General features: G+C 41.4%; 1 protein-coding gene across 2 annotated transcripts in view; it reads right to left on the bottom strand.

Annotated features, from left to right (window-relative positions):
* PLAGL1 (PLAG1 like zinc finger 1) overlaps positions 1-22058 on the bottom strand; it is a 60971-nt gene extending 38913 nt beyond the window's left edge. For both annotated transcript variants that reach the window (XM_075554436.1, XM_075554437.1), the window contains exons 1-2: positions 21912-22058; positions 2083-2120 (exon numbers count right to left, since the gene is read on the bottom strand). The gene's annotated coding sequence lies outside the window, so the exon portion shown is untranslated. The remainder of the gene's footprint in view (positions 1-2082; positions 2121-21911) is intronic.
* Between the last annotated feature and the right edge of the window lie 1571 nt (positions 22059-23629).

Below are 23629 nucleotides of genomic sequence, written 5' to 3'. Positions count from 1 at the left end.
GTTGGAAGGTGGGGCGAGCTCACAATGTCAGTTTTAGACCTATTTGGTTCGATATGCCAACCAGACATCCTGCAGTTGGATACTAAGTCTAAAGTCCACGTGGGCAGAGAGAAAGGATGAGGGATGTGTCCTAGGACACCCAATGTTTAGCGGTCAGGGCCATGAAAAGGGATCTGCAAGAGAGGCTGGGGTCAGGAGTGTACATGGGGGGCTGGGGGGCGGGGAGAAGGAAGTTTAAATGGGAAAAGGATAGAGACTTAAAAGATAAGGGGGAAACATATTCACGGGAGAGTTTGATCAACTAGATCAATGCTGCAAATCCATCAAGTTCTATGTGAACTGCTGGATTTCCAACATGGAGGTCACTGACACTCCTCCAAGCAGTTTTGGCAGAATGGTACAAACCAAAGGTTGACTGAAATGGATCCAGAGAAAGACGGGGAAACTGTGTAAAGGGTACTCAGAACAGAAAAGCAGTGGTAACCAGTTAGGAATAGGAATTTTTTTGTTTGGTTTCCTGTTTAGTGGTGGATACATAATTAAGAGGCGAAGGTACAACTGTTGAGTAGATAAGAGGAGATGTACTTTATGAACACGTGGAGAACTTTAGATTGGATTTGGACAGTAAATCCAATAAAAAAAGAGAAAGTAGGAACGTATTAGTAAAAGTGCCTGGGTATTGGTAGACATGTCCCCCCAAGTTCTCATGGACCACTGGCATGGTGCATTTGATGGCAAAAGGGTTCCAAGATAAAATAACTTTGAGAACTACAAACCATGACTAGGAGTTACGTGACATACAATTACATTAGATAGCCAGACTTGTTAGAAACAAATGAGTCTGATTTAATTTTAAGGAGTTAATGACGTGGCTTGCTAACTGTTTTATTCTTCTCCCTCATTACATGGCCATATGACATCAGGTAACATTCTCGCCTAGAAATTATTCCAAGGACTTTGCTTTAGGGAAGACTAGACTATGGGTGTTTGTCTTCCGGGCGGTCCTAAAATAAATGAAACAAAAACCCCATTATGTTCTTTGCGTCAGCATTCTCCTCAGTTGCCAAAACGATAATGAACACAGCCATCTCCACAGAGTGATCTTTCTCAAAGGGGTCTTTAAAACTTGGTTTAACATATTTCAATTCTTCGACATCAAAATGATACCATACACATAACTAAAACTATCGGCTTTACATTATGGTTTCTAACTTTATTTTCCCACATTGGCAATGCAATCCAAATTCTAAGAGGCCAAGGAAAACCTACTCAAGACAGTAAACGTTGCCAGTACTACACGGAATAGCTCATGCCCTTGAGTTAAAAATGTTTGCTCAAGTTCTATTTCAAGTGGTTAACCTTTAAGTGGATTTTTTTAAAAAGTAGGTGCCCATCACTAATGTGGGAGTTTTAATTTTATTCAATATGATATAAAGAAAAAGTTATGGACCAGAAATACCACAGGGCCAGGTGGTAAAATGGGAATATCGCTGAGTTCTCTCAATCTGGAGGCTTTCTCTTATTTTATCAAATTGCGCAGTTTTTGTAGGAAAATGAAATCAGATTTCCTCTCACTAGTCCAACTAGTCCAACAGCTCGGGCTAGTGGCTTACTCCCAGGGTGGTGAGAGTGCGCGCGCCACGTGCCACAGAGAGGTTATGGGTGCGGAGCATGATGTGCATCCGGACGGTGTACCACCTCAGCTCTGCAGCTGGCCCTCGGCAATCACTATTCACAAACTGACAGGAGCTCAATCCCAAGAAGCAGATGTGTAGATGTACAATTCAAACTTCTTCAGAGTACATGGTCTAATCAAAAAAGTAAAGCAGGTCTTAAAATAATTCAACAGGTAATACAGCTTTGCTGCAGTTCTTGCTGCAGGTTTTCATGAAAAATTATTAATTGTCCTCAAGTCCTTTCTGACCGAGGGTGACCTCATGTATAACAAAACAAAATGTTCCCCATCTGTGACACCTTCGTGATGCATATTAGAAAATTACTCTTATGTAACTGGAGAAGATGAGGTATCTGAGGTGACAGACCAAAAACACAGAAAGAAAGAAAATTAAGGTATCAACTTACCAAGGCCAGTGGCTGTTTATGAAGCAGGCAGGAACACTCTAAAAACAAAAACAGAAATTCCTTATTCCTACCATATAACGGCGACACATTCATCTGTGAAATGAAATTTTATTAGATTCGTATGTAATTTTGACAAAGCACAGAGAAAAGTACCATCTCCTTTCCCCAACAGTAACTTTTTTGAGTGTTGGAGTGAGTTTTAAATGAGCGCTCATGTAGCAAATACCTTTTCTAACCAAGAGCTCATACACAGATGCTGTCAGTCACTGACTGCACACACACACACACACACACACACACACACACACACACACACACACACACACCCCACCAAGGTGTCCGCACTGCAAGGAAGGGGTCTTCTAGCCACAGAGCCCTTGTCACTCCCAGTCACTGACTGGGTCCTTGTTCTGAGCTGTTGAGTTGGTTCCGACTTACAGACACCCTCTACACGGCAGAATGAGACAGATGGGTCCTGCGCGCACGCGCACACACACACCTGTCTGAGCCCACGGTCGCAGCCACTGTGCCCGGCCACATGTTGAGGGCTTCCTCTTTTCAACGGCCCTCTACTGAAGACAAGCAAGATGTCCTTTTCCAAGGACTTGTCTCTCTTAATAACGTCTAAATACGTGAAGCTGGGTGAGAGCAGATGCCAGTCCACCTTGTGTAAAGTGAGCTATGAGCCATGACCTCCATGACATTTTTTCCCCCTATTACATTTCCCAGTTCTCCCCTCCCCACCCCCACCCCTAGTGGCCTGTCAACATTCCTTGGGATTCCCTGTCCATTCTGGACTTCGCATCCTCAGTTTGGTCTCAGACAAGAGGAGGTTGTGGCTCAGGTGAGGCATTAGAGGCAGAATTGCTTCCTAGAATCGAGTCTAGAATCTCCATCTCCATTGTGCTCCCCTCAGCTCACAGAGCAAAGAAGGAACACAGCCGTGGCCACTGCTCATCAGACGGCTCGCTCTCTCCTCGACATGTTGAAACTGTCACCCAATTTCTTATTGAGGAGATAATTCGAGTTGGCACATCTTTTAACGGACGTAAGTTAGTACACCATAGCTGTCAGATTCGATCATTCCTTTTTTACCTAGAGAGAGAGATTCTGCTTTCTAAAAAAGTATATTTACTTTTATTTCTCTCATTAGGCGGTTTTAAAATACTAGTTCGAGGGCGCCTCACTGTTGCCACTACGCACTGTCTGCATTCGTGTTTGTTTTTTTTGCAGCCACCTGTATCTGGCAGATTTATGATCTTCTTTCCATTGACTTCATTTACTTTTTCCTCTACCAAATGGAGACCAGGAAGCATCACTTGAGGAGGAACTGTTACACACCAAAGATGTAAGTCATGTCACCTGTACTTTAATGAGCTCTGCATTAGCTTTCTGTGGGTTCCTCTCAAACTCCTTTTTACCGTCATCTTGGTTCCAACTGGCTCCACGGAGTCTGCTAGTTCCCATTTAAAAATAACGAGTATGGAGAATTTAAGACAAAACACCCAGCTAAGAGATGTAAAAATCTCTTTCTCCTCCGCTTGCCCCAAACCACCAGATTTGGAATGCTGGTTTGTAAATGAAGATCCATGGAATAAATACAGTCTTCAATATACACAACTCTGCCCAATGAAAGAACCAATGGTACTGAAGGAAGAAGTCCAAGCGACATCGAACACATCAGCAAAAAAAACCAAAAGCAAGTCTCCATGAATTGATAGATATTAAATGAAATGTTTCAGCAAGCTGATGAAGTACTGGAAGCACTCAGTAATCTATTAACAAGAAACTTGGAAGACAGCTACCTGGCCAACCAACTGAAAGAGATCCTCTTTTGTGTCAATTCCAAAGAAAGGTAACCTAGCTGAACTTGGAAGCTACTGTACAATTTCATATGCAAGTTAAATTTTGCTGAAGATAATTCAAAAATGGTTGCAGCAGAAAATAAAGCCAGACTTAGAATGAAAGTTATCATTGCGGATATCAGCTGAATCTTGGCTAAGTTATCATCATAACAACTATGTATTACATTAAGAATGGAAATTCTAGAACTTTCATTGTGCTCTTGGGAACCTGTACATGGACTGAGAGGCAGCTGTTTGAACAATACAAAGGGAAACTGTGTGGTGTAGAATGGGAAAGTGTGATTTAGGGCTGTATTCTTTCACTACACGTCTTCAATTTGTATGCTGAGCGAACAATCTGAGGAGCTAGGCTTGATGAAGAAAGCGGCAGCATCAGGATTGGAAGAAGGATATTTAACAACCTGCAATGAGCAGGTGCTACCAACTGGCTGGCTGAAAGCAAGGACTCAAAACCCTTGCGGATGAAACTCAGACTGTTGCCTTCGATGTAGATGACAACAATGTAAGGAAAACCAGAAAGCCTTACGATTGGACCAATAGACTATGTGACGATAAACTGAGAATGAAATTGCCAAGGGCTTCATCTTGCTCGGATCCACAATTAATACTCAGAGAAGTAGCATTCAAGAAATAACGCAATGTGCTGCTTGGACAAATTTCTGCAGAACTCCTCTGTAAAGAGCAAAGATGCGATCTGGAGCACTAAAGCGTGGCTGATCCAAGCCCTGGTGCTTCCTGTCATTTCATATCTATATGAAAATTGGACAGCGAATAAGGAAGACCACAAGAGAACTGATGCACTTGAAATATGGCACTGGTGAAGAATAATCAAAGCCTGTGGACTGCCAAAAGAACAAATGAATCTGTCTTGGGAGAAGGATGGTCAGAATGGTCCTTAAAAGCGGAGACGGCAGGACCTGTCAGCAAGAGGGATCACCCTGGAGGTGATCTTGCTTGATAAGGTAGGTGGTCTGGGGCAAAAAATGACTCACAAGGCAATGGATTGCCACAGCGGTTGCAACAAGGACCTCAAACATGAAAACAATTGTGAGTATGTGAAGAACTGGGCCTGGCTTTCTGCTGAGAAACACGGGGTCAGTCTGAGTCAAAATCAACAACTACAACCTTGTGGGGGAGGAACTGATACAGCTAGAGACAGGGAAGTCCGTTTCAATAAATAAATAAAATCCCTAATTAAAGTAAGCTAGTAAAATTTATGATCCATGGTTTTCCCAAACTCTTTGAATCCGTGTTATTTTAGTAGTACCACCCCCACCCCCTCTCAGGTGTCAGGATCTACATATTATAGATTTAAAAATGTCACAGTGATTGACAGGTCCATGTGTTCTATTATCATGTCCTCTCAAGAACATGAACATCTTCCGCCAAATGTTTAAAAGTAATTTTCTAGATTGCAGTTAAACACCTTTTTGAACATGAAAAAGAGTTACCATTAAGCGTAACACTGCCTTTATGCTCCACAGAAGAGCGAATTTAACATAACTACTTCTCTGAAGCGCTAGCAATTTCCAGCAGGAACTAAATTGATGACATTATAAACACTACTATTATCTTTATAAAATGACATGGCAAAAAAAAAATGATGGAGTGACCACAGCATGAACAGCACAGCAGCTTACGCTCCATCCCAACATCTCACGACTGTGCGGACTTGTGAAAACTCTCCATTTTATTTCCCTTGAGAACAATGGAAGAATAGAGGTGAATTCCCAACCACGGATTCAAATCGGTATTATACATTACAGTGCCCCCCCCCCACAGATACAATCATGACACATTTCTGTTATCTTTATTAACATTTTGATTAACGTCTTATAAAGTTGCTTGTAAATAATATAGGGAATATAATTACAATAACTCAAAGCCATGTCAACACTGACTCAGAGAAACTCTAAGGCAAGGCAGAATTATCCTTGTTGATTTCCAATACTGTAACTTTATGGGAGTAGAAAGCCTCTTTTTATCCTCCTGCAAAACACCTGGTGGTTTTGAGGGGCTGACCTTGCGGTTAGCAACCCAGCACCTAACTACACTACCAGGTCTCCTTACTATACAATAGTTCTGCTTGACTAGTTAAGCACATCTTCTTTGAGCTTGGCGCTCTCTTTAGAAATAACGATATGGATTCAAATTCTAACAGCAACTAGAAAGGATAGGAAATTTAGGGACAGTGAGTTTATACTTGTGGAATACTTAAGAAAGGAAGTAAAGACTGGCTGCTTTGTAGTCGATGCCCCTGGATTTTACATCTCGAAACTATTCAATTGGGGTGTGCTTTTTTGCATATATTTTTAACAGCAAAGTAACAAATTATATATTTTACAAGGGCCCCCTGAGAGTAAATTAAAAGGGGCTCTCCTCTATTTAATAAAACATATCCTATAGTAAAGTGCAGCCAGAATAAATAAACTCTTAATAGCAGTTCTAAGGTGACCGAATTCCTTTAAACAATTCATCTTATCTCGAGTTTGTGTGCAGAGCTAACTGATCTTACGTGTACTTTGGAGGGCTCAGGTAACAGCCTGTCCTTTTGAGCTCAGTCACTTTCACCCACAAGTTATCCTAATCTTATAGATAATAGTTGTGTCACTCACTGCTTTGTAATTTAGGAGTTTGCAGGTGATTTGTAAACAAACAAACCAAAAAATCTTATCTTTAAGGAACTCCCCCACTTCACTTGATAAGTTTCCCAATAGTAAACAAGACTTCCATTTACACAGTTTCAAATAAATCCTGTGATAAAGTAATTTAACTGAGGATTACTTAACTGTCCGTCTTTTAGGACAATGGCAAAAGTAGCACAATCATTATTAATGTATTTTATGTATCGATGAATTGACACCCATAAAAAAAGAAAGAACAAGGCTGGACACTTCTCTCACTTGGAAACAGCTGACCTGCTACTTGGGACTTCTTAAACGGATCTGACAAAGACTTCTAACCCAGAGCTGTGATATCTGAGGGAGCGTTAGCCAAAGAGATCGCAATGAGAGACACCTGAGAACTCATGAGATGTTCCTGTGCAGCGACAAAGTGCTTACATAAAAGAAGGTATGGCAAAGACTGCCAATTTTCCCTCATATCCCTTCTTCTTTCATAATAAATCTCTCCATTTAATACAAGCCCCCCAGATAAAGACATTGCCCAAATCCCCTGAAAGATGGAAGTCGTCATGTTACCAATGAATGAAACCTAGGCAGATGTGTTGTATACAAATACTAGGAATAATCCTTGATGGTGTGCACTCTTATTTCTTCCACCTTCCTGCTGGCTGCAATGAAGGCATAACACAACTGAAGCTTGACTAGTCAACAGCGACCAGAGACCGTCCAACAGAACAACGGCACAGTACCCCAGTTCAGAATAAATGGACACTTGATCTTCAAGTAGCAATACTACTGTAAATGGGCGGGAGAAGAAAAGGCTCTTCAAAAACAGATTGCAGAGCAACTGGAGCGCTGTGCTGGGGAAGGAAAGCAAGCAAGTCTGATGTGCTTTAAAGTGGGCTTCCTGTAAGCCCTGTACATGTCGGAGTGTGTGCAATCTCAGAAATGCAATACAATAGACTGGTATTTTAAAGTGGGTTTCTTATCGTATTCTATAAATTGATATAAATTTTATACAATTATAATATTCTTTTTGTAGTAATTTTTAGTGGACTCTTTTTCAGTGTTGGCAAGAATAATCTTCAGACGTTGACAAAGTTATCGACGTGTTCATCTATGATTTGTATGTTGACTAGCACATCTCAATAAAGGCAGAGCGTGAGAAGCTAGATGTCTAAATTCAGAGCTAGTTGAAGGTCCTCGTCTCTTTAGCTTCTGCTCCCTGGGTACACTTGGAGACCCCCAATTGTCTTGGCATTGTTCTTACCCCATTCTCTCCCTCTCTCTGCTTGTTTCTTTAATCTCCTTTTCTATCTCAAAATAGACTGACCCAAGATACACTGAAGCTGCCTCTTTCACATACCAAAGACAATCTATTCCCACTGAGATCATGACTGTGGGGCAGAGGTTAGGATTTACAACACATACTTTTGGCGGGGCATAATTCAACTCATAACATTCTTAGCCACCAAATACTGACATCCTTGTCACATATGCAAAACACCGTCATTACTTTATCCCCAAAGTCTTAAATCAGGGTCCACACGCTCATCTTCTGACTCATCTGCATCAACTATGGGAGAGCCTTTATCATGTGTGGACTTCTGAAGTCTACAAGTTATGTTTCCCAAGCTCCTCTGAGCTGTTCCAGGGGTAGCTCTTATCTTTTCTTGGGCGGACAACAGATGGAGCTCCTTTGCCTGCTTCCTGCCTGTGGGATTCCAAGAGGCAGTGTTCTTTCTTCTCACTTTCCGTCTAAGCTGATGGATTTTCTGCTGTGATAGTTGTTTAGCCCCATTAGCCAATGGCTTAAGCTCTTGAACAAAAGATAGTGTAGCCATGTCCTTGGTGAACTAGAATTCCAGAACACGTGTCCTTAGTTTGTACAAAAGAATTTCCCAGTCTTTAAATTGTGTGCTCATAATGTACACTTTATTTTTAAGTCCATCTCCTCCCATGTTATTAACTATGAATGGCAACGAGAACCAAGAGGTTGCTTAGAAATCTCTGCAGTCAGATATACAAGTTCATCACCTACAAGTTCTACCTCCCACTAAATACTTGAACATAATCATTTCAGACCAGTTATTTGCCACAGTATAAAAAAGCACCGCCTTCCTCCGTTGCCCAAACACATTTACATGTTCACTTCCTTTTAAAGCCTCACCAGAAGTCCATTTTTAGCAACATTTTGTTGCCAATGTCACAGGCATTCTCTAAAACCATAGACCGTTTTCACTTCATCTGAGTCTGCACCAGAGTTGTCTTTGACTTTGTAATACTACAGCAGTCTCTTCCGGGGCAAGCTAGGCTTTTCCTCGTAGGCATCTTGACACTCTTCCAATTTCTACTCATTACCCAGCTCTGAAACGGTTTCTATATTTTAGTCTGTTAGATTTCAACTTTCCCAGTACAAACTTATTTCTTAGTTATCTAGTCCTGCCTTAACAGAAATATAACAAATAGATGTATTTAACAAAATCATTTATTTTCTGGGTAGTTTAGGCCGCCAGATTTTTCCATTCAAAGCACTGACCCAAGAGGAAGGCCTTTCTGTTGGTTCTGGAAGAAGGGCCTTATCGCTTCAGCTTTTGCTTCTTGGGTTCCAAGTGTCTTCGCATCTATCTTGCCACATCTCTCTGTGCTCACTTAATTGCTTTTTATATCTTAAATGAATTGACTAAAGATAAACCCTACACTTTATTTACTTATTTATGTTAACGAGGCAAGAGTATTATCTTGCCTCGTTAGCATAACAAGGAAAACCATTCCCAATACCTAGGATGTCCAATACACATGTAGGAGGAACTAATTTAATCCATAACAACCCTGAGCTCCCATCATACACAAAAAGTAATTTGAAATCGATCATTGGTCACAGACCAAAATGTGGGGAGAAAAATAGATCTTTATTCCATATCACTGTGGAATAAGCAACGATTTCTTAAAACAATGCCCAAATCACTAACTGTAAAGATCAATTGGATCTCATTAAGAATTTTGTTCCTCAAAAGACACCTTACAAGAGTAAGCAGGAAGCTCACACACAAATGCTATCTGCAGTATTCATATTCAAAAGACTGTTTCACAATATTCATGACACCAAAAGGAGGACAGTCTAACAAAGACGTGTGAAAGACTTGACCAGGTACTGCACAAAAGACAGACTGTTCAAGAACTACTTAGAAAGATGCTTGGTATTTTCAAGGGGATGCAGATATCACGTGAAGATAAATCTACATCCAAGGAACGTCAATGGACACTGGACTACTTATAAGGTCAGATCTCTTCTTGTGTTGATGCTGATTTACACTGGTAGCCTCCAAAACTGAGAAATACTCCTGGTTCTTTGAAATCGACTTGTGATCTTATTTTACTTTAGCAATATTAGATAACCAAACCAGTTCCCAAGTTAAATACTAAAAATGTACATCAAATGATAGGTTTATGACCACTCCTAGCAACTTTATTTATAATAATCAAATCTAAACTAGAACCCACCTATCAATAAACAGAATGAATAGATTGAGGCATACTGCTAAAATATTATCCAAAGGGGGAAAAAAGAACTATTGATAAATGTACCGACATGGGTGAATCTCAAAAATAAGGATAAAAGGATTTGGCTATACATTAAAAACCTGATTGAGTCTACTTAATCTTAGTTTAATAACATTAAACACATTTATGGTAATAGAAATCAATAAGGTATTGCTTCTGGGGTATCATAGTTTAAAATTTTGTGGCAGCTTGGCTGGGCCAGGACTCTCAGTGGTCTGGCAGTGAAGACACAGTAATTCCCCATGGTGAGCGGCAGCATAATTTAATCACTTCCATAATGTGGTCTGCTAGAAGCAGGCAATTAACTGAAAAGAACTCTCCTCCAAGTGTACTTTGCTTCCAATATAAGGGGAAAACTTACTTGCTTTTTGGCTGGCTGTGCATCCTGCATCTGGCTCATCATGCAATCAGCAGTTCTTTGGACTTGAGCAAGCGGCCTTCCATATTGCCTGGTAATCCTAGGAGTCATCAGTAGCCTATCTTACCTGTTGAGCTTGGATTCATTTGTGTCTGCTGAATTCATTGCAGCCTATTGTCTGACCTACCAATTTTGGGTTAATCAGCTGCTGCACCTACAAGAGTTGAGAAGCCTCCAGCCTGACATCTGACCCCACACTTGGAACGTGTCCACTGCCATACTGCGTGCATAATTTCCTTGACTATAAACCTCTATACACATATACACAGAGGTAAGCTTTACTGGTTTTCCTTCTCAAGAGAACCCAGCCTAAGCATAGAGGAAGTTTGGGGCATTTATTTCTGAATTGATATAACATTGTTTTTCTTGATCTAGGTAGTGGTTTCAAAGATGTACTGTATATACTCAAGTATAAGTCGACCCGAATATCAGCTGAGACACCTAATTTTACCCAAAAACTGCATTAAAAATGTGCTGAAAAACTCGGCTTATACTCAAGTATATATGGGAAGTACACTTTATACAATTTTGCGTAGGTGGTTGGTACACTCAATACTAGAGGAAACGTTCTTTATGAGAGATTAATAGACTATTTTGTCTAGAAAATGTCATCAGGTATATGAAATGCTTTCACTAAAAAGAAAACAAAGACCAACCAACTATGCTTAGGTTTCACTGACCTAAGTCAGTAAGCTAAAATGAGAATGTTTAAACCTTATGCACTACTATCTTTTTAAAGGAAAGAAACTAAGGGGGAAATCCGGAGGAAGACCAAACCAATTACCGTATACACTTGAGTATAAGCCGAGTTGTTCAGCACATTTTTCATGCCGTTTTTGTGGTAAAATTAGGGGCCTCGGCTGATATTCGGTTGGCTGATACTCGAGTATATACGGTAGTCCATAGCAACTTGCACGACCAACCTGCCTCTGGCTCATCACCCAACCTTCAATGCGTTGAACTTGAGTCAACAAAGACCCTAGGTAGCATACTGACGACAGCAGCAAAGCGCAATACCAACGGTGTTTTAGCATAAATGCAGCAGCTAGTTCACCATTTTTAGAAATGGCATAATCATTACTAATCAGTCGTGGCATAAAAGAAACAACACTAGTTTTCAAATCAGAGAAACCAGTTTGGCTACCTACGAGCTACATGACATTGGGCAAGTTTATTTAAACTCTCTGACACTCAGTTTCTTCACCATCTAAAACAGATATAATTATACCTGCCTTGCAAAACTGCAGTACAATAGTCATAATCAGGGCTATCTCGCAATGGCATTTCAGATGCAAAGCATCATGCAAGGCTCTTCAGCCTTATCTCTAGGAACCTTACCAGGTGGGGCTGATATTTTGATAATAACGATTGGTGGTGAAAGGTAAGAATTCAAAAAAAGTCACAGATTACAAACTACAGGGCTGTTATATAGTTATGAAGATCATGGAATGGGGTAGCCTCTGAACAGGCCTTGAAAATTGTTATTCATAAATGGGGGAAATGGGTTCAAGGTGGAAGGAACGGCATGAATAAAATACTGACCACAAACACAGTGCCCTGGATCTTCAGGGACTGATGAGGAGGTAAGACTGGCTGTGCCGCTGGGCTAATTCAGTGAAGTAACAGAACACAGGCCAGGAGGGCACGCAGAGGGAAGAGAGCTGGGGGGTTGCAGCAATGGTGGGTCAGTGGTAAAATCCTTGCCTTCCATCCTGGAAACTCATGGAAGAGTTTAATTCGTGGCCAGTGAGTGCACCTTTATGAAGAAAGGCTGAGCAATCTATTTCTGAAAACCAGCCACTGAAAAATCTGATGGATCACAACGGTGCATTTCACAACCAGTCATGGGGCTAGTACAGGACCAGATAGCATTTCATTCATAGTGATTGGGGCCAACTAACAACAGCAGGCTGGGACTAGACAAAAAAGGGCCATCATTGGATAAGAAGTCTAAGACCTCTCTCCTCAAACCCTAAGATGCACTGAATGATTCTGATGAGAAAATTGACCCCAGTGACCACTACTGCACATGATAGGAAGAGATGGGGACTCAAAAAGAGGGCACAATGAAAAGGGTCTAAACCAACATAAGAAAAAAAAAAACATGATTGTGGGTCACTGAGTTGAGTCTAATTCATAGGAACCCTACAGGGCAGTGTAGCCCTACAAATTTTTCCAGGCTGGTATCTTTACCAGAATACTCTTCTGGTTAAGTGGCTATTTTTCACAACATAAACCAAGCTCTCTATTTGCTCATGCAAGAGATACCTATATCTCTCTATCTACCAAAAGATTCCCACATAAATCACTCTAGAAAGTTGGGAATGTTGCCACATCAGTTGCTAAGCTCTTGTGTAATTTTTTTTTTAGTACTCTCTTATCCATTATGTTCTAAACTCAGCCAGTTGGTAACTCATGAATATTACATGGAAAAAACTCTAAACAGTAAATTAAATCTAGATCATATGTGCAAGGTTTACCCAAGAAAACAAGATAATTCAACAAGTAATGTAACTTAAATCATTATAGTCTACTGCATGGGGAAAATGTGTATTCCTAGAGGCTCAGCACATACAGTGAATTAAGTGTTGGGTAGTGGGGCCACACTCTGGGAGCAAAAAGAGGCTCTCTGCTCTATTAAAGATTTATAGTCTCAGGAATCCTATAGAGCAGTTCTATTCTGTCCTATAGGGTTTCTATGACTCAGAATGAACGGATGGATAGTAGGTGGCACAACTGCTAACTCTTTCTATGTATTGGTTCATTTAACCATCTCAACAACTTTATAAAGTTTGTTTCTCGTCTACATTTTACAGTGGGAAAAACACTGAGATAAAGAGAAGCTAAGTAACTGGTGACTACTCCATTCCTCACCATGAAGCTTCATGAACTCACATTAAAATTCACAGGGTGAGAGAAAGGTCCAAACAAACCAGGACAAATCAGCAGCATAAAACTGAGGCAAAATTTTGTTCTTAAGACATATAAAAATGCAGTCTAGAGCTCCCTTTAAGATTTGTTCTGGTAATAGAGTGAGGTATTCATAGCAAAGCTCCTAGAACCACTGAATAAACATTCTTTAAAATGACAGCTATTTGTAATTCACCAGCTTCTAGACTATAAAAGAAATCTCATGCAATAATCTCTATAGATGTAACAAAAATTGGAATTAATATTGATCATATATATTTCTATTCACTAAGAAGGACTAGAAACAGTAGCAACCCAATGACAAAAAGGATCCGTAGCACCTAGATGTTGGTCTCTAAGTACCCACTCCACTGAAAGGGACGAATGCTTCTTAGAGAAATGGCTGGTTCTAAGGCTGGGGCAACGGGCCCGGGCGGCATGATGAATTATACCTTGAGCTGCTAACTACACAGTCAGCAGCTCAAAACCACGAGCTGCTCCACAGGAAAGAGAGGAGGCATTCTTCTCTGTCATATATAACCCACAGGGACAGGTAGACGCTATCCTACAGGGTTGCCCCGAGTCACTATGAATTTGACAGCAGTGAACTTTGTTGTACATTGGTTTGTTTTTAAAGGTAGGAGAGGGAAAATACGAAGTACACTTGGAGCAACTTGTGTAAACCGAAGGCAAAGGAGAATTTTCTTTAAAAAAATAAAATAAAATAAGAGGCAATGTCAAAAGGAAGAAGTTCCAAATGACGAAGTTTGAACAATTGAAGTGAAATAAAAATAGTGTTGGAATATAAGCCAAAGACTAAAATAAATACCCTTAAAAGCATACTGACAGTAGTTACATCTTTAATAAGTACATGAATAAGGAACGTGTCTTACTTTAAGAACTTGAGTTAATAAGTGTAGAAAAAAACGAAGTAAATAGAAAATGGGTATAACAATACAACTCTAATAATGCATTGGGCAAGACCAATTGATAAATACTAAAATTAGCGAGTCAACCTTGAGGAGGAGAAATAGGATATTTGCACAGCCTTCAAAATATCAATTGCTGTGGAGGTTTTAACCCATGTCCACAGCTACTTGCAGCTCCTCCTCCCCTCTCCTCCAGTGTGGCCATTTGTTAGTTTAAAGGAGGCCTCAGAATGTTTGTGGAAATTTTCCATTATCTTTTCATTCCATTTGTCTGCGAGAGTTTGGAGCCCCTCCTAACAAGGAAGTCACAGACAGGACAATCGTAGTGGAGAAACTCCGAAGACACCATCTGAACGATGTGATCAAGATTAAAATCACCAGCTGTGATGGGGGGTGTGATGTGTCTTTGAGATGGTGGGGAGGACACCTCAAAACACCAAGCTCACTGCCATGGAGTCGGTGATGGCTCACAGCATCCCCCTGCGGGCTTCCCAGACTGCCACTGTTTACGGGAGCAGAAATCCCAGTCTTTCTCTCATTAGGGACACACACCGCCACCAAAATCTAAATCCTAAGTCAAATTGTAAGAAAACATCCGGTAGACTCAAATGAAGGAAAGGTCTATAAAACCCATGACCTATTACCTACAGAAGTATCAAGGTCATGAAAACATGAGGGACTAACAAAACTGTCACATACTTAGGCAGATACTGAGTGTACCTTGAACAGAAACAGGACATTGAAGGATAAACTAGGGAAATCGGAATTGTTTGTAGCTTAGAGTACTGTGACACTGTTAATTTTTTAAGTCACCCAGAAGTTGGGTTGAGTTTTATAGAAAACGTGGTGCTTATCCTAGAATAAAGTTTCAGGAAAGCAAATTTCAATGAAACAGAAATGGGAAACAAAACAAAAAGCCTCTTGTTTTAGAATGTTCTTTTTATAAAGAGAATTTATTGAAATAATTTTCAAATTCAGTAAACGTCATCCTTAATAGTAAGATATTTAACTACTCTCTCTAGATCAAGAGCAAGCAAGGATATCTGCTCTTACTACTTTGATTCAATATTGTTTTCATGGTCTATCCAGAAAAAGGCATCAATATCGGGGAGGAAAATATAAATGTAGTTTTTCTTGTAAATGTCATAGGATACAAAAATTACAATTAAATGCATTTTAACAATTCACTGCTAGGGACCGAATTGTGTCTCCCCCTAACCTCAAACTGAAAGAAAAAAAAAAGTCTCAAAAACATCAACATTCTTTAAGAACAAAAATAGAATATCTACACTACCAAAAGCCAAGACTTGCTATATACTAGGAGCTGGTATAGTGGTTACATGTTGGGCTGCTAACCATGAGGTTAGTAGTTTGAAGCCATCAGCTGCTCTATGTGGGTAAGATTCGGCTTTCTACTCCTATACAGTTGCAGTCACAAAAACCCACAGGGGCAGTTCTGCCCTATCCTATAGGATGCCCATGAGTCAGAATTGACTTGATGGCAGTGAGGTGTTTTTTTTTTTCAGTTTATAACCATTAAAGAATGTGAACCTATACAGGAATTGACAAATACCCACTGGAATATAACTGAGCCTAGCAACAAACCAAATATATGTAATAATTCATTCTTCAACAAAGGCCCCACTGAAATTCAGTGGGAAAAGAAAAATATCTTAAATGAATGCTATAGAACAGCTGGATTTCAATGTAAAAACTAGATCCTGACACCTACCTCTACCACATATGCAAAAATGACCTGGAAATAAAGTACATGATGAGGATTAAAACTATAGAAAGCCATGGGCAATGTCTTTGAAACCTTGGGGACAGGCAAAAATGAAGTGAGGGTAAATTTTGTGGGTAAGCCTAAGTGCCCACCCGCCAACTTGATAAACTAGGATTAAAAAAAATAACATTCTGTTCACAAATGACACTCGTATAAGAGCACAAATAGCCCAACTTCAGAGAAGTAGAAAACATTTGCAAACATGCACTTGACAAAGGTTTCCTATCTAGGACACTTAAGGTAGTAAAAATCATTAACCAAAGATAAATAACGTAATAATCAATGGTCAAATCATTTGCACAGATACTTCATAAAAGAAATGTAAATGGGCAAGAAACAAATAAAAGATGTTCAACATTATAAATATTCCTGGAAATGTGACCAACTTACCTCATGACTTCCGTTCATACGCAAGAAATATGGGCATTGGTCCACCCACGGCTGGTCAAAAACATTTTCACAATTATAATAACGGCAAAATGGAAGCAACTCAAGTGCTCATCAAAGAGCAAATGGCCAAATTGTGGTCTATCCGATACTACAGAGGGTTGGAAAGGTCCAGTGTAGCAATCATTGTTACATAGGTTCTAAAACCTATAACTTACCACACCCTTTTCAAAAAATTTTTTTTAATTCAGCCCTCTCCTAGTAATTAAAACTTTTGTATTATAACCCTTAACTCAGGATAAAATGTGGGTACCTGCTTTTGCAGCTCCCCTGGATTGGCCCCGTTCTCTCCCCTTCTCCCCGTGGGAGCAGTCTCACCACTTTGGGAAATACTGATAAAGAAAGAGTGAAACAAACAATGCAAAACAAGCACAATGACTTACCTGCGCACCATGACTGGATCCCCAAAACATCATGAGAGAACGAAATCAAAGATGAAAAGGAATAAAAATAGCTTGGGCCCCCTTCTACGAAGTCAAATGACACCCTAAAATAATCCATGGTGAAAAATTCTGGACAGTACAATAGCTGCCTGGGGATGAGATGCGATTCTATTAAAAGGAAAGGGTGGTGGGGGTAACTTTTATAAGGATAAAAATGCTTTACGTCTTGATCTGGATGGTGTTTACACAGGTGCAAATATATTTAAACCTTGTCAATGTGTACATTTTATTTTTGTTTCTGTTGTACATAAAATTATTCGTCAGTTTGGAGATAAAAAAGCCTGTTAGACAGATAAAGATATGGATCTGAAGAAATGACGTAGACTCCAACATGAACAATATACCTGTGAAATATATTAAAGCTAGATGAAATAATATGGATGATAAAGCAAGAAAGTCTAACCTAAGTCCAGTCAGAGTTCTTGGAAGAAAAAATGAGAAAAACAGTGAGGAGGAGGGAGGAAACACTGAAAAAGATAAAGGATAAAACTTTCCAGAATTGATGAAAGACAGAAAAGCTCAATAAATCTGAAACAGGATAAACAAAATGCTTGTGCCTAGACACACACACAGTCATAAACTGCAGAACACCAGAGAAGGGAGAACATCCCAAAAGCAAAGACAAGAGTACCAACAAATGCCAGTTATTTAAACGAACACTGGAAGAAAGAAGATCCCCAAAGAGCTTGAGCAAAAAAACTGCCCAACTGGAATTGTATACCCAACAGAGCCATCACTCAAGAAAGAAAAACAGAGACCTTTTCTCACTATCAACAGTTGTTTAATAAACAACGTGTAGTGTGTGTCCTTTAGGGAGAAAAAGAACAAAACAAAGTTCTGAAATGCATGAAGATATGGTGAGCAAAAGGTCCATAAGAAGGGAGAATGTTAAATCTGCAGCAGAGAAAACATTTAAAACCAACAAGGAACTAAAACACCAGAGGAAGACACCCTGTAAATCAGAAGATGAACTGTGATCCCAGCAGGCTAGGATTCTTGAAAAACAGATAAGAAACTTTACATGGTTAAACGTATACAGTAACATTTTAAAGGAAATTGCTAACAGAGAGAGAAGCTACTTTCACACTAATTGAGAGGGAAGAATATTTTGGGTAAGACATAACCCAAAAGGTGGTGAAATAAGGAAGCCGAAAAACTGAGAGAAGACCTAGTGAAAACATCATAAAAGAATTTTAACTTATCAGTAATCACATTAAACCCAATTGGACTGAACACTCCAATTAAAAGGACAAAGATTGTTAGACGGGAGTTGGGGGGAAATCAGTTTTTTACAAGAGACGCATCTCAAACATGAGAAAATAGGAAGCATTTTCTAGCCAAATATCAACCAAAATGAAGGTGTGATATTAAAAAAAAACAGGTTTTAAGGCATCAGGCAGCTGGCAGGGAAGTATGCCCCACCATAAGCTAATGACAAAAAGCCCCAATCCACAGAGGACATAGAGCAATGCCAAACTTATGTATACGTACGTTCAGCTTTTATGAAGTTTGACAGAAGTGCAAGAAAGTGAGATTTCTGCTATATATCAATAATTGATAGACCAAACAAGCCCCAAATTAATAAAACTAAAAAAGGTTTGAAAAACCACAATTCTTAGGTGTGGTCCAAGGGACACAGACAAATAGGACCTTGTCCCAAATATCGGCAAATACATATTTTTCTCAACTGCACAAGGACTGTCTGAAAAACTAACCATGAAGCTATAAAGCAATTCTCAAATTTCAAAAACAAAAAAACAGTAGTATATACTGCTGACCAGAGCCTAAGTTAATAATCGATAACAAGAAGACAAATCACCCCAACTGATACATTTGGAATGAAAAAGTCCTAACAAGCTAATAGGCAAAGATAAGAATACCACAATGAAGAAGGTTTAAATTCCTATAATGTCATGACCTATTACAAAGAAAGCACCAATAGTTACGATTCTGTAGCATTTGCAGAGAAAAAGCTAAATGGCCAGCGCCTAATGCAGCAGAATGTGGAGCCAGAAATGTAAGCTCAAGCAGACACGTATATAGGAATTTGTATATGATAGAAACGGCATTTCAGTTAACTCACTTATACAGGGAGAGTTTGATTTCCAAAGTGGAAAAATAAAATGTACTAAACTTGAGCTCATAATATCAACAAAATATATGCATAGGAAGAGGGTATAAACTTTTGGGGGGGGAAAAAGTTCAGAAAACATGCCTGTAACAGTAGAAAAAAATGTCTAAAGGCAAAACTCGCGTGCGCGCGCGCACACACACGAAAGATTAATGACTTCACTTTACCAAAGCAACAAAGAATTTGTATCTAGGACAGCGCTTTCTAACAGATATTTCTGCAGCGATCTGTCGTATAATATATAACAGCCATTAGTCACACGTGGCTATTGAGCATTTGCAATGTGGCTAGAGCAACCGAGGCACTGAAATTGTTGACATTAAAAAAAAGTTAGCATTTTTCAAGCCCCAAGTGATAGTCCATGAGGGTTTGTCAGCGTTTTTGATACTTTTTAGTATCTTTTCATGACAGAATTTGATTTTAGCTTGATCCTGTTAACACAAGTATAATCAGATTCCAAAATATGTACAAGTGTTTTTATAATAAGAAAACAAAACACATCAGAATGTTCACAATGCTCTGTCTGAATGATTTAAATTTCTTCTAAATACTTTAAAGATACTATATATTACTTAAGGTCTAAAAATGGAATGGCATAATAAACACTGATTTATCTCCCACACGATTTATGAAATAAAATTCACTCATACACTTGAAGGAACGTCCCACAGGTACTTCTCTCTGATCATGAGTTTATTAATTTTTTAAGAAAGCTAAAACACATAAATAAGACTTGGCTTCACACAGCTTCAGTTTAGGACACCATACTTTAATATACTTTATTGTAAAGTTAGCATACAAACGTGTGTGCACCATTTAACAGAGTTATAAACCTTCCGAATTCCCATGTAACCGTCTTCCAGGTCAGGAAATAAAGTATTTCCAGCTTCTCCGCTGGACACCCCCCACCTCCCCACTCCCCTGTGTATTCCTCCTGCACGCCAACGGCCCCTGTCCTAGCTTACACAATGACCGCTAATGCAGCTTTCAGGGCATTAACGTCTATGCTCGTCATTGCTACTCTTACCATCTAAGTATCCATCCTTAAACAACAGCCTGGTTTGGCCAGTCCTGAATTTTACATAAATGACATCATACAGTATTCTTCTGCACCTTTTTTTTTTTTTTTTTTGCTAAACATTATTGAGATCCACTTGTGTTGAAACACAAAACTATTTCATTCCCTGCTGTACTGTGTTTCTATTATGTGGCTGGAGTGTAACTTACCTTTTTCCTTGTGATGGGGCAAAGGCTGAGTCTCTGCTTTTGGGGGATTTACAAACAACACGGCAGCACACTTTTTGAACGTTGTCTGCGTATTGTACCTACAACTTTTATCTAGGGCACTGGCTCCCAAGTTGTTGTTGCAGTGTGGGTTCTTTACTCACAGTGAGAAATTGTATTTTACACCCTGAAACAGATCTGTGTAGGCAAAACTGCGAAACAAATAAATAGGTTTCTTCACAGGAAACACGCATTCAATTCCCTGGCTAGTCTGCGCTCACAAATGCTGGTGGCTGTCCCTTGAACTGATTTTATGGCCCGCGGAAACGGGCTTCAAACTTCGGTCCACGTCGCAGAGTCCCGAGGAATGGACTGCCCGCGAGGTCATGGACCGCGCGCATCGTCCACGGTTCTAGAAGCCTAACTTTTAATTGAAGGCTCTTATCTAAGTATCTACAAATTGATTACCAATGACCAATTCAAAAGTATCATTTTGAAGTTGAAAATGTGAAAAGCCAAACTAATGTATCTTCTCGTTATTAAACAGTATTACAACACTTACCATGCGCTAAAACGCTGATGGGTTCATTGGGAGGTGGGGTGTGTAGGGGGGGGGATCAGGGGAGAGAGGGAATAAGGTGGGTGGGTGGGGGGAACATAAGGGAGCGGGACCTGGGTGAGGCCCCAGAATGCTCACAGGAGGGACCTCCGATCCTGACTGTGGAGGGAGGGGCCAGGGAGGGATTCCTGGAAGAAGGAGGACCTAAGCCGCGGGGCATTTCTATTTTTAATTTTTACTGGTTTCCTAAAACATAAAAGTAATATGTTTTTTGGAGGGGGTAAAAATTCAAAGTTGTAAGAGTTTATTTTTATACGAAGTCAAATTCCCCACCACCCTCCTTAAAAGTTTGATGTCGGGGTTCAACCGTGATAGCCAAAAAAAAAATAATAAAGCCCCCCTCACAGTTATCCCGATGCAGGGAGTTCTTGAAGACTAACGATTTTCAAGAGCACACCTAAAAATACAGCCCAGCCCGCCCCAGTCATCGTTGTCCAACAAGGGCACAAACTCCAGCATTTCTCTTTTACTCACATTGTTACTTTTCAGAGTTTTTTCCCCTGGTGGAGAGCTCCGAGTAGCACGTTTTTTAACCACCGAGTCGAAGTGCCGTTTACCAAAAACACATGAATGCTTCATTCAGTAAGTGGCACTGCGCACTCCCAGGCGGCAGGGCATGTTTTTTGGAAGGCGTCCTTGGCTCGGCTGGTGACAATCTGTCGGAGTTTCACACTTGGTCCCGAGGGCGGCGGACCGGCCGTCACGGATGCGGCGCGCCCGGTGGCACCGGCACACCCTCCCCGCACGGCAGGGACCCGCCACCCGGAGACCCGGCCACCGGGGCGCGCCACGCAGCGCGGCAAACCCCGCGGCAACCGCCGCAGGCTGCCGCGCGCCCCCCGCCCGCTGCCCGCCCGCCGACCACCTACCCTGCACGGTCCGCAGCCCCCTGGAGCTCACGCCGGGCCGCTCGGGCGCACCACCGCCGCAGCCATGGCGGCGAGCCGGGAAGCGCCCCGCGCCCAGGCCCGCGGTGCGGTCGGCGGGCAGCTGCGAGCCGTCCAGTCCCGTGCCCCCGCCGTCCACCAGGAGCAGTGTGCGAGGCGGCGCCGCGCGGGCCTAAATGAAGGCGCGGGGCGTGCCCGGCGGCTGAATGACAGACGGCAGATGCCGTGGGCTTGGCGACGCACGGAGGCCGCGCACAGGCGGAGCCCGGGAGCCAGAGCGGCGCGCCCGCGAGGAGGGCGCTGGGGCCCCGGCGGGGGCGTCACGTGGCAACCGGAGGCCCCGCTGGGGAGCGCGGGGGTCGGCGGGCGGGGGTGGGGGGAGCGGCGAGGCGCCCGAGCGGCCCACGGAGCAAGTCCGCCGCGGGGCGCCAACCCGCGATCGATCGCCCAGGTGCGGAGCGGGCGCAGGTAAACCCGAGGCCGCCCGAAGCCCGGATCCGAAGCGGTTCACTTTAGGCACGGCCAGGACCCACCGCCCGGAGCCAAACCATAAATTAGAAACCGACAGATGCTGGGAGATCGCTCGCAACAGGCCCAGCGAACTCGCCTCCTTTCCGTGCAGAATGGACACGTTCGTGTAGCCCGCAGGGGGCCGGGGACGGGGAGCCCCCACGGCTCTGAGACCGTGAGGAAATCAGTCGAGGCACACAGACTCCACAGACATAGTTTTGTATAGTTAACACATTAAGATGTGCGTTCAGTCCAGTTTTTTACGCAGTTACCCGATCTTAGAAAGAATAAATGGAAATAAACCTAGAGATACATTGTTCTTCTTTACATGAAACGCATTCTTAAAAGATGTTGTAAACATCGAGCACAAAGACGAAGTGAGAAAGCTACACGTAATTCCCTACCATTGGTTTCAGGCCATCTCTCGGCTCTGAAAGATAAACGTTGCTAGCATTTTATACGTCCACGGCCTTCACTTCTAACTTGTGGGTTTCAACGGCTTGCATTGCTTAGGAGCAACCAGAACATTTGCGATTGCTCTGTGCTCTCCATTCTTCCAGAAGTTTAATCTTTACTCAATGTATTCAAATGTGACTTCAGGGTTCAGCATCACGTCTATGGTCCAGAATTTAAAATTGTTCATTTACCTCTTTACTTTTCAAATGCCAGCGGGGTGGCTGGGTGGGGTCTTTAAGGAAGGACCTACAGATACCTTGCCTTTGAGAAAAAATTTTATTTTTATACATAAATAAAAATGAGCTCAGTGAACATTTTGGGTCAGCATCTTCTTTCATAACTTAGTAGGACAAGAGGGCAACTGAGTCACTGACTCTAGACACCAAAGATTTCCGTGGCATTAGCTAAATTCTGTGTGATTTTTCTCATGGAAGGGTTTATTTTTCTTTTTCTGCTAGCTTTCCTGTCAAATGCTTGATCATTAATGTTCTCCTGAATGTCCTTATCTGAGCTGTTTCCAGTGTCAGTTATTCTGCATTAGGCCCTTCCTCCGCCCCCACCAGTAAATAGCATCTAAGGAGCCCTGGGATTTGGGTTGACCTGTTAACCAACTTCCACGTCAGCAGTTCGAACTCAACAGCCACTCCACAGCCGTAAGAGATGGCTTTTTGCTTCTGTAAAGATTTACAGCCTGAGAAACCCAAAGGGGCGATTCTGCTCCGTCCCCAAGGGTC

This window comes from Tenrec ecaudatus, chromosome 7 (genome assembly GCF_050624435.1).
Source record: "Tenrec ecaudatus isolate mTenEca1 chromosome 7, mTenEca1.hap1, whole genome shotgun sequence".
Classification (NCBI taxonomy): domain Eukaryota; kingdom Metazoa; phylum Chordata; class Mammalia; order Afrosoricida; family Tenrecidae; genus Tenrec; species Tenrec ecaudatus.
The sequence above is the reverse complement of the archived record's forward strand: the minus strand, read 5'-3'. Positions and strand labels throughout refer to the sequence as shown.